Here is a 7,500-nt window from a genome sequence, read left to right on the forward strand (position 1 = left end):
TAACCAGGCCCGACCCTGCTTAGCTTCCGAGATCAGACGTGATCGGGCGTTGCCAGGCTGGTATGGCCGTACGAAATAAGTTGACAACCATAGGCTACTTATCCATATACAGATTTAGCAATTGACAATGCAAGGTAGTCTCTCTCTCTCTCTCTCTCTCTCTCTCTCTCGTGTCAAAATGAAAACAGCTTCCAGCCCCTTTCATGAAGGACTACTTGTGCATATTGCAAGATGTCAGTTTCTAAGTGAATGAGCAAAAGAGCATACAGCACCTGGTATTCCCAGGCGGTCTCCCATCCAAGTACTAACCAGGCCCGACCCTGCTTAGCTTCCGAGATCAGACGAGATCGGGCGTGGCCAGGCTGGTATGGCCGTACGAAATAAGTTGACAACCATAGGCTACTTATCCATATACAGATTTAGCAATTGACAATGCAAGGTGGTCTCTCTCTCTCTCTCTCTCTCTCTCTCTCGTGTCAAAATGAAAACAGCTTCCAGCCCCTTTCATGAAGGACTACTTGTGCATATTGCAAGATGTCAGTTTCTAAGTTAATGAGCAAAAGAGCATACAGCACCTGGTATTCCCAGGCGGTCTCCCATCCAAGTACTAACCAGGCCCGACCCTGCTTAGCTTCCGAGATCAGACGAGATCGGGCGTTGCCAGGCTGGTATGGCCGTACGAAATAAGTTGACAACCATAGGCTACTTATCCATATACAGATTTAGCAATTGACAATGCAAGGTGGTCTCTCTCTCTCTCTCTCGTGTCAAAATGAAAACAGCTTCCAGCCCCTTTCATGAAGGACTACTTGTGCATATTGCAAGATTTCAGTTTCTAAGTGAATGAGCAAAAGAGCATACAGCACCTGGTATTCCCAGGCGGTCTCCCATCCAAGTACTAACCAGGCCCGACCCTGCTTAGCTTCCGAGATCAGACGAGATCGGGCGTTGCCAGGCTGGTATGGCCGTACGAAATAAGTTGACAACCATAGGCTACTTATCCATATACAGATTTAGCAATTGAAAATGCAAGGTAGTCTCTCTCTCTCTCTCTCTCTCGTGTCAAAATGAAAACAGCTTCCAGCCCCTTTCATGAATGACTACTTGTGCATATTGCAAGATTTCAGTTTCTAAGTGAATGAGCACAAGAGCATACAGCACCTGGTATTCCCAGGCGGTCTCCCATCCAAGTACTAACCAGGCCCGACCCTGCTTAGCTTCCGAGATCAGACGAGATCGGGCGTTGCCAGGCTGGTATGGCCGTACGAAATAAGTTGACAACCATAGGCTACTTATCCATATACAGATTTAGCAATTGACAATGCAAGGTAGTCTCTCTCTCTCTCTCTCTCTCTCGTGTCAAAATGAAAACAGCTTCCAGCCCCTTTCATGAAGGACTACTTGTGCATATTGCAAGATGTCAGTTTCTAAGTGAATGAGCAAAAGAGCATACAGCACCTGGTATTCCCAGGCGGTCTCCCATCCAAGTACTAACCAGGCCCGACCCTGCTTAGCTTCCGAGATCAGACGTGATCGGGCGTTGCCAGGCTGGTATGGCCGTACGAAATAAGTTGACAACCATAGGCTACTTATCCATATACAGATTTAGCAATTGACAATGCAAGGTGGTCTCTCTCTCTCTCTCTCTCTCTCTCTCTCGTGTCAAAATGAAAACAGCTTCCAGCCCCTTTCATGAAGGACTACTTGTGCATATTGCAAGATGTCAGTTTCTAAGTGAATGAGCAAAAGAGCATACAGCACCTGGTATTCCCAGGCGGTCTCCCATCCAAGTACTAACCAGGCCCGACCCTGCTTAGCTTCCGAGATCAGACGTGATCGGGCGTTGCCAGGCTGGTATGGCCGTACGAAATAAGTTGACAACCATAGGCTACTTATCCATATACAGATTTAGCAATTGACAATGCAAGGTGGTCTCTCTCTCTCTCTCTCTCTCTCTCTCTCTCGTGTCAAAATGAAAACAGCTTCCAGCCCCTTTCATGAAGGACTACTTTTGCATATTGCAAGATGTCAGTTTCTAAGTGAATGAGCAAAAGAGCATACAGCACCTGGTATTCCCAGGCGGTCTCCCATCCAAGTACTAACCAGGCCCGACCCTGCTTAGCTTCCGAGATCAGACGAGATCGGGCGTTGCCAGGCTGGTATGGCCGTACGAAATAAGTTGACAACCATAGGCTACTTATCCATATATAGATTTAGCAATTGACAATGCAAGGTAGTCTCTCTCTCTCTCTCTCTCTCTCGTGTCAAAATGAAAACAGCTTCCAGCCCCTTTCATGAAGGACTACTTGTGCATATTGCAAGATGTCAGTTTCTAAGTGAATGAGCAAAAGAGCATACAGCACCTGGTATTCCCAGGCGGTCTCCCATCCAAGTACTAACCAGGCCCGACCCTGCTTAGCTTCCGAGATCAGACGAGATCGGGCGTTGCCAGGCTGGTATGGCCGTACGAAATAAGTTGACAACCATAGGCTACTTATCCATATACAGATTTAGCAATTGACAATGCAAGGTGGTCTCTCTCTCTCTCTCTCTCTCTCTCTCTCTCTCTCTCTCGTGTCAAAATGAAAACAGCTTCCAGCCCCTTTCATGAAGGACTACTTGTGCATATTGCAAGATGTCAGTTTCTAAGTGAATGAGCAAAAGAGCATACAGCACCTGGTATTCCCAGGCGGTCTCCCATCCAAGTACTAACCAGGCCCGACCCTGCTTAGCTTCCGAGATCAGACGTGATCGGGCGTTGCCAGGCTGGTATGGCCGTACGAAATAAGTTGACAACCATAGGCTACTTATCCATATACAGATTTAGCAATTGACAATGCAAGGTGGTCTCTCTCTCTCTCTCTCTCTCTCTCTCTCTCGTGTCAAAATGAAAACAGCTTCCAGCCCCTTTCATGAAGGACTACTTGTGCATATTGCAAGATGTCAGTTTCTAAGTGAATGAGCAAAAGAGCATACAGCACCTGGTATTCCCAGGCGGTCTCCCATCCAAGTACTAACCAGGCCCGACCCTGCTTAGCTTCCGAGATCAGACGTGATCGGGCGTTGCCAGGCTGGTATGGCCGTACGAAATAAGTTGACAACCATAGGCTACTTATCCATATACAGATTTAGCAATTGACAATGCAAGGTAGTCTCTCTCTCTCTCTCTCTCTCTCTCTCTCTCGTGTCAAAATGAAAACAGCTTCCAGCCCCTTTCATGAAGGACTACTTGTGCATATTGCAAGATGTCAGTTTCTAAGTGAATGAGCAAAAGAGCATACAGCACCTGGTATTCCCAGGCGGTCTCCCATCCAAGTACTAACCAGGCCCGACCCTGCTTAGCTTCCGAGATCAGACGAGATCGGGCGTGGCCAGGCTGGTATGGCCGTACGAAATAAGTTGACAACCATAGGCTACTTATCCATATACAGATTTAGCAATTGACAATGCAAGGTGGTCTCTCTCTCTCTCTCTCTCTCTCTCTCTCGTGTCAAAATGAAAACAGCTTCCAGCCCCTTTCATGAAGGACTACTTGTGCATATTGCAAGATGTCAGTTTCTAAGTTAATGAGCAAAAGAGCATACAGCACCTGGTATTCCCAGGCGGTCTCCCATCCAAGTACTAACCAGGCCCGACCCTGCTTAGCTTCCGAGATCAGACGAGATCGGGCGTTGCCAGGCTGGTATGGCCGTACGAAATAAGTTGACAACCATAGGCTACTTATCCATATACAGATTTAGCAATTGACAATGCAAGGTGGTCTCTCTCTCTCTCTCTCGTGTCAAAATGAAAACAGCTTCCAGCCCCTTTCATGAAGGACTACTTGTGCATATTGCAAGATTTCAGTTTCTAAGTGAATGAGCAAAAGAGCATACAGCACCTGGTATTCCCAGGCGGTCTCCCATCCAAGTACTAACCAGGCCCGACCCTGCTTAGCTTCCGAGATCAGACGAGATCGGGCGTTGCCAGGCTGGTATGGCCGTACGAAATAAGTTGACAACCATAGGCTACTTATCCATATACAGATTTAGCAATTGAAAATGCAAGGTAGTCTCTCTCTCTCTCTCTCTCGTGTCAAAATGAAAACAGCTTCCAGCCCCTTTCATGAAGGACTACTTGTGCATATTGCAAGATTTCAGTTTCTAAGTGAATGAGCACAAGAGCATACAGCACCTGGTATTCCCAGGCGGTCTCCCATCCAAGTACTAACCAGGCCCGACCCTGCTTAGCTTCCGAGATCAGACGAGATCGGGCGTTGCCAGGCTGGTATGGCCGTACGAAATAAGTTGACAACCATAGGCTACTTATCCATATACAGATTTAGCAATTGACAATGCAAGGTAGTCTCTCTCTCTCTCTCTCTCTCTCTCTCGTGTCAAAATGAAAACAGCTTCCAGCCCCTTTCATGAAGGACTACTTGTGCATATTGCAAGATGTCAGTTTCTATGTGAATGAGCAAAAGAGCATACAGCACCTGGTATTCCCAGGCGGTCTCCCATCCAAGTACTAACCAGGCCCGACCCTGCTTAGCTTCCGAGATCAGACGTGATCGGGCGTTGCCAGGCTGGTATGGCCGTACGAAATAAGTTGACAACCATAGGCTACTTATCCATATACAGATTTAGCAATTGACAATGCAAGGTGGTCTCTCTCTCTCTCTCTCTCTCTCTCTCTCTCGTGTCAAAATGAAAACAGCTTCCAGCCCCTTTCATGAAGGACTACTTGTGCATATTGCAAGATGTCAGTTTCTAAGTGAATGAGCAAAAGAGCATACAGCACCTGGTATTCCCAGGCGGTCTCCCATCCAAGTACTAACCAGGCCCGACCCTGCTTAGCTTCCGAGATCAGACGTGATCGGGCGTTGCCAGGCTGGTATGGCCGTACGAAATAAGTTGACAACCATAGGCTACTTATCCATATACAGATTTAGCAATTGACAATGCAAGGTGGTCTCTCTCTCTCTCTCTCTCTCTCTCTCTCTCGTGTCAAAATGAAAACAGCTTCCAGCCCCTTTCATGAAGGACTACTTGTGCATATTGCAAGATGTCAGTTTCTAAGTGAATGAGCAAAAGAGCATACAGCACCTGGTATTCCCAGGCGGTCTCCCATCCAAGTACTAACCAGGCCCGACCCTGCTTAGCTTCCGAGATCAGACGTGATCGGGCGTTGCCAGGCTGGTATGGCCGTACGAAATAAGTTGACAACCATAGGCTACTTATCCATATACAGATTTAGCAATTGACAATGCAAGGTAGTCTCTCTCTCTCTCTCTCTCTCTCGTGTCAAAATGAAAACAGCTTCCAGCCCCTTTCATGAAGGACTACTTGTGCATATTGCAAGATGTCAGTTTCTAAGTGAATGAGCAAAAGAGCATACAGCACCTGGTATTCCCAGGCGGTCTCCCATCCAAGTACTAACCAGGCCCGACCCTGCTTAGCTTCCGAGATCAGACGAGATCGGGCGTGGCCAGGCTGGTATGGCCGTACGAAATAAGTTGACAACCATAGGCTACTTATCCATATACAGATTTAGCAATTGACAATGCAAGGTGGTCTCTCTCTCTCTCTCTCTCTCTCTCTCTCTCGTGTCAAAATGAAAACAGCTTCCAGCCCCTTTCATGAAGGACTACTTGTGCATATTGCAAGATGTCAGTTTCTAAGTTAATGAGCAAAAGAGCATACAGCACCTGGTATTCCCAGGCGGTCTCCCATCCAAGTACTAACCAGGCCCGACCCTGCTTAGCTTCCGAGATCAGACGAGATCGGGCGTTGCCAGGCTGGTATGGCCGTACGAAATAAGTTGACAACCATAGGCTACTTATCCATATACAGATTTAGCAATTGACAATGCAAGGTGGTCTCTCTCTCTCTCTCTCGTGTCAAAATGAAAACAGCTTCCAGCCCCTTTCATGAAGGACTACTTGTGCATATTGCAAGATTTCAGTTTCTAAGTGAATGAGCAAAAGAGCATACAGCACCTGGTATTCCCAGGCGGTCTCCCATCCAAGTACTAACCAGGCCCGACCCTGCTTAGCTTCCGAGATCAGACGAGATCGGGCGTTGCCAGGCTGGTATGGCCGTACGAAATAAGTTGACAACCATAGGCTACTTATCCATATACAGATTTAGCAATTGAAAATGCAAGGTAGTCTCTCTCTCTCTCTCTCTCGTGTCAAAATGAAAACAGCTTCCAGCCCCTTTCATGAAGGACTACTTGTGCATATTGCAAGATTTCAGTTTCTAAGTGAATGAGCACAAGAGCATACAGCACCTGGTATTCCCAGGCGGTCTCCCATCCAAGTACTAACCAGGCCCGACCCTGCTTAGCTTCCGAGATCAGACGAGATCGGGCGTTGCCAGGCTGGTATGGCCGTACGAAATAAGTTGACAACCATAGGCTACTTATCCATATACAGATTTAGCAATTGACAATGCAAGGTAGTCTCTCTCTCTCTCTCTCTCTCTCTCTCGTGTCAAAATGAAAACAGCTTCCAGCCCCTTTCATGAAGGACTACTTGTGCATATTGCAAGATGTCAGTTTCTATGTGAATGAGCAAAAGAGCATACAGCACCTGGTATTCCCAGGCGGTCTCCCATCCAAGTACTAACCAGGCCCGACCCTGCTTAGCTTCCGAGATCAGACGTGATCGGGCGTTGCCAGGCTGGTATGGCCGTACGAAATAAGTTGACAACCATAGGCTACTTATCCATATACAGATTTAGCAATTGACAATGCAAGGTGGTCTCTCTCTCTCTCTCTCTCTCTCTCTCTCTCGTGTCAAAATGAAAACAGCTTCCAGCCCCTTTCATGAAGGACTACTTGTGCATATTGCAAGATGTCAGTTTCTAAGTGAATGAGCAAAAGAGCATACAGCACCTGGTATTCCCAGGCGGTCTCCCATCCAAGTACTAACCAGGCCCGACCCTGCTTAGCTTCCGAGATCAGACGTGATCGGGCGTTGCCAGGCTGGTATGGCCGTACGAAATAAGTTGACAACCATAGGCTACTTATCCATATACAGATTTAGCAATTGACAATGCAAGGTGGTCTCTCTCTCTCTCTCTCTCTCTCTCTCTCTCTCTCGTGTCAAAATGAAAACAGCTTCCAGCCCCTTTCATGAAGGACTACTTGTGCATATTGCAAGATGTCAGTTTCTAAGTGAATGAGCAAAAGAGCATACAGCACCTGGTATTCCCAGGCGGTCTCCCATCCAAGTACTAACCAGGCCCGACCCTGCTTAGCTTCCGAGATCAGACGTGATCGGGCGTTGCCAGGCTGGTATGGCCGTACGAAATAAGTTGACAACCATAGGCTACTTATCCATATACAGATTTAGCAATTGACAATGCAAGGTAGTCTCTCTCTCTCTCTCTCTCTCTCTCTCTCTCGTGTCAAAATGAAAACAGCTTCCAGCCCCTTTCATGAAGGACTACTTGTGCATATTGCAAGATGTCAGTTTCTAAGTGAATGAGCAAAAGAGCATACAGCACCTGGTATTCC

At 47.2% G+C, this 7,500-nt stretch overlaps 26 non-coding genes across 26 annotated transcripts in view; all 26 read right to left on the reverse strand.

The window, feature by feature from the left end:
• Positions 1 to 74, reverse strand: part of LOC146264601 (5S ribosomal RNA) — a 119-nt gene extending 45 nt beyond the window's left edge. The window contains exon 1 of the ribosomal RNA XR_014727737.1: positions 1 to 74. This exon is cut by the window's left edge and continues 45 nt beyond it. This is a non-coding gene — a ribosomal RNA (5S ribosomal RNA).
• A 186-nt stretch (positions 75 to 260) lies between these two features.
• On the reverse strand, positions 261 to 379 carry LOC146264602 (5S ribosomal RNA). The gene has a single exon (XR_014727988.1). It is a non-coding gene; the product is annotated as a 5S ribosomal RNA (ribosomal RNA).
• A 184-nt stretch (positions 380 to 563) lies between these two features.
• LOC146264603 (5S ribosomal RNA) lies at positions 564 to 682 on the reverse strand. The gene has a single exon (XR_014726024.1). It is a non-coding gene; the product is annotated as a 5S ribosomal RNA (ribosomal RNA).
• A 172-nt stretch (positions 683 to 854) lies between these two features.
• On the reverse strand, positions 855 to 973 carry LOC146264604 (5S ribosomal RNA). The gene has a single exon (XR_014726025.1). It is a non-coding gene; the product is annotated as a 5S ribosomal RNA (ribosomal RNA).
• A 176-nt stretch (positions 974 to 1,149) lies between these two features.
• LOC146264605 (5S ribosomal RNA) lies at positions 1,150 to 1,268 on the reverse strand. Its single transcript, XR_014726027.1, has one exon. It is a non-coding gene; the product is annotated as a 5S ribosomal RNA (ribosomal RNA).
• Positions 1,269 to 1,446: 178 nt separating this feature from the next.
• Positions 1,447 to 1,565, reverse strand: LOC146264606 (5S ribosomal RNA). Its single transcript, XR_014727738.1, has one exon. It is a non-coding gene; the product is annotated as a 5S ribosomal RNA (ribosomal RNA).
• A 184-nt stretch (positions 1,566 to 1,749) lies between these two features.
• On the reverse strand, positions 1,750 to 1,868 carry LOC146264607 (5S ribosomal RNA). The gene has a single exon (XR_014727739.1). It is a non-coding gene; the product is annotated as a 5S ribosomal RNA (ribosomal RNA).
• Positions 1,869 to 2,054: 186 nt separating this feature from the next.
• LOC146264608 (5S ribosomal RNA) lies at positions 2,055 to 2,173 on the reverse strand. The gene has a single exon (XR_014726028.1). It is a non-coding gene; the product is annotated as a 5S ribosomal RNA (ribosomal RNA).
• A 178-nt stretch (positions 2,174 to 2,351) lies between these two features.
• Positions 2,352 to 2,470, reverse strand: LOC146264609 (5S ribosomal RNA). Its single transcript, XR_014726029.1, has one exon. It is a non-coding gene; the product is annotated as a 5S ribosomal RNA (ribosomal RNA).
• Positions 2,471 to 2,664: 194 nt separating this feature from the next.
• LOC146264610 (5S ribosomal RNA) lies at positions 2,665 to 2,783 on the reverse strand. The gene has a single exon (XR_014727741.1). It is a non-coding gene; the product is annotated as a 5S ribosomal RNA (ribosomal RNA).
• A 186-nt stretch (positions 2,784 to 2,969) lies between these two features.
• LOC146264611 (5S ribosomal RNA) lies at positions 2,970 to 3,088 on the reverse strand. The gene has a single exon (XR_014727742.1). It is a non-coding gene; the product is annotated as a 5S ribosomal RNA (ribosomal RNA).
• Positions 3,089 to 3,274: 186 nt separating this feature from the next.
• On the reverse strand, positions 3,275 to 3,393 carry LOC146264612 (5S ribosomal RNA). Its single transcript, XR_014727989.1, has one exon. It is a non-coding gene; the product is annotated as a 5S ribosomal RNA (ribosomal RNA).
• A 184-nt stretch (positions 3,394 to 3,577) lies between these two features.
• Positions 3,578 to 3,696, reverse strand: LOC146264613 (5S ribosomal RNA). Its single transcript, XR_014726030.1, has one exon. It is a non-coding gene; the product is annotated as a 5S ribosomal RNA (ribosomal RNA).
• A 172-nt stretch (positions 3,697 to 3,868) lies between these two features.
• LOC146264614 (5S ribosomal RNA) lies at positions 3,869 to 3,987 on the reverse strand. The gene has a single exon (XR_014726031.1). It is a non-coding gene; the product is annotated as a 5S ribosomal RNA (ribosomal RNA).
• Positions 3,988 to 4,161: 174 nt separating this feature from the next.
• LOC146264615 (5S ribosomal RNA) lies at positions 4,162 to 4,280 on the reverse strand. Its single transcript, XR_014726033.1, has one exon. It is a non-coding gene; the product is annotated as a 5S ribosomal RNA (ribosomal RNA).
• Positions 4,281 to 4,462: 182 nt separating this feature from the next.
• On the reverse strand, positions 4,463 to 4,581 carry LOC146264616 (5S ribosomal RNA). Its single transcript, XR_014727743.1, has one exon. It is a non-coding gene; the product is annotated as a 5S ribosomal RNA (ribosomal RNA).
• A 186-nt stretch (positions 4,582 to 4,767) lies between these two features.
• On the reverse strand, positions 4,768 to 4,886 carry LOC146264617 (5S ribosomal RNA). The gene has a single exon (XR_014727744.1). It is a non-coding gene; the product is annotated as a 5S ribosomal RNA (ribosomal RNA).
• A 186-nt stretch (positions 4,887 to 5,072) lies between these two features.
• Positions 5,073 to 5,191, reverse strand: LOC146264618 (5S ribosomal RNA). The gene has a single exon (XR_014727745.1). It is a non-coding gene; the product is annotated as a 5S ribosomal RNA (ribosomal RNA).
• A 178-nt stretch (positions 5,192 to 5,369) lies between these two features.
• Positions 5,370 to 5,488, reverse strand: LOC146264619 (5S ribosomal RNA). Its single transcript, XR_014727990.1, has one exon. It is a non-coding gene; the product is annotated as a 5S ribosomal RNA (ribosomal RNA).
• A 186-nt stretch (positions 5,489 to 5,674) lies between these two features.
• On the reverse strand, positions 5,675 to 5,793 carry LOC146264620 (5S ribosomal RNA). Its single transcript, XR_014726034.1, has one exon. It is a non-coding gene; the product is annotated as a 5S ribosomal RNA (ribosomal RNA).
• A 172-nt stretch (positions 5,794 to 5,965) lies between these two features.
• On the reverse strand, positions 5,966 to 6,084 carry LOC146264621 (5S ribosomal RNA). The gene has a single exon (XR_014726035.1). It is a non-coding gene; the product is annotated as a 5S ribosomal RNA (ribosomal RNA).
• Positions 6,085 to 6,258: 174 nt separating this feature from the next.
• LOC146264622 (5S ribosomal RNA) lies at positions 6,259 to 6,377 on the reverse strand. The gene has a single exon (XR_014726036.1). It is a non-coding gene; the product is annotated as a 5S ribosomal RNA (ribosomal RNA).
• Positions 6,378 to 6,559: 182 nt separating this feature from the next.
• LOC146264623 (5S ribosomal RNA) lies at positions 6,560 to 6,678 on the reverse strand. Its single transcript, XR_014727746.1, has one exon. It is a non-coding gene; the product is annotated as a 5S ribosomal RNA (ribosomal RNA).
• Positions 6,679 to 6,864: 186 nt separating this feature from the next.
• Positions 6,865 to 6,983, reverse strand: LOC146264624 (5S ribosomal RNA). The gene has a single exon (XR_014727747.1). It is a non-coding gene; the product is annotated as a 5S ribosomal RNA (ribosomal RNA).
• Positions 6,984 to 7,173: 190 nt separating this feature from the next.
• LOC146264625 (5S ribosomal RNA) lies at positions 7,174 to 7,292 on the reverse strand. The gene has a single exon (XR_014727748.1). It is a non-coding gene; the product is annotated as a 5S ribosomal RNA (ribosomal RNA).
• Positions 7,293 to 7,478: 186 nt separating this feature from the next.
• Positions 7,479 to 7,500, reverse strand: part of LOC146264626 (5S ribosomal RNA) — a 119-nt gene continuing 97 nt past the window's right edge. Inside the window, exon 1 of the ribosomal RNA XR_014727991.1 lies at positions 7,479 to 7,500. This exon is cut by the window's right edge and continues 97 nt beyond it. This is a non-coding gene — a ribosomal RNA (5S ribosomal RNA).

This window comes from Hypomesus nipponensis, chromosome 12, assembly GCF_054491055.1.
Source record: "Hypomesus nipponensis isolate SF chromosome 12, ASM5449105v1, whole genome shotgun sequence".
Lineage (NCBI taxonomy): Eukaryota > Metazoa > Chordata > Actinopteri > Osmeriformes > Osmeridae > Hypomesus > Hypomesus nipponensis.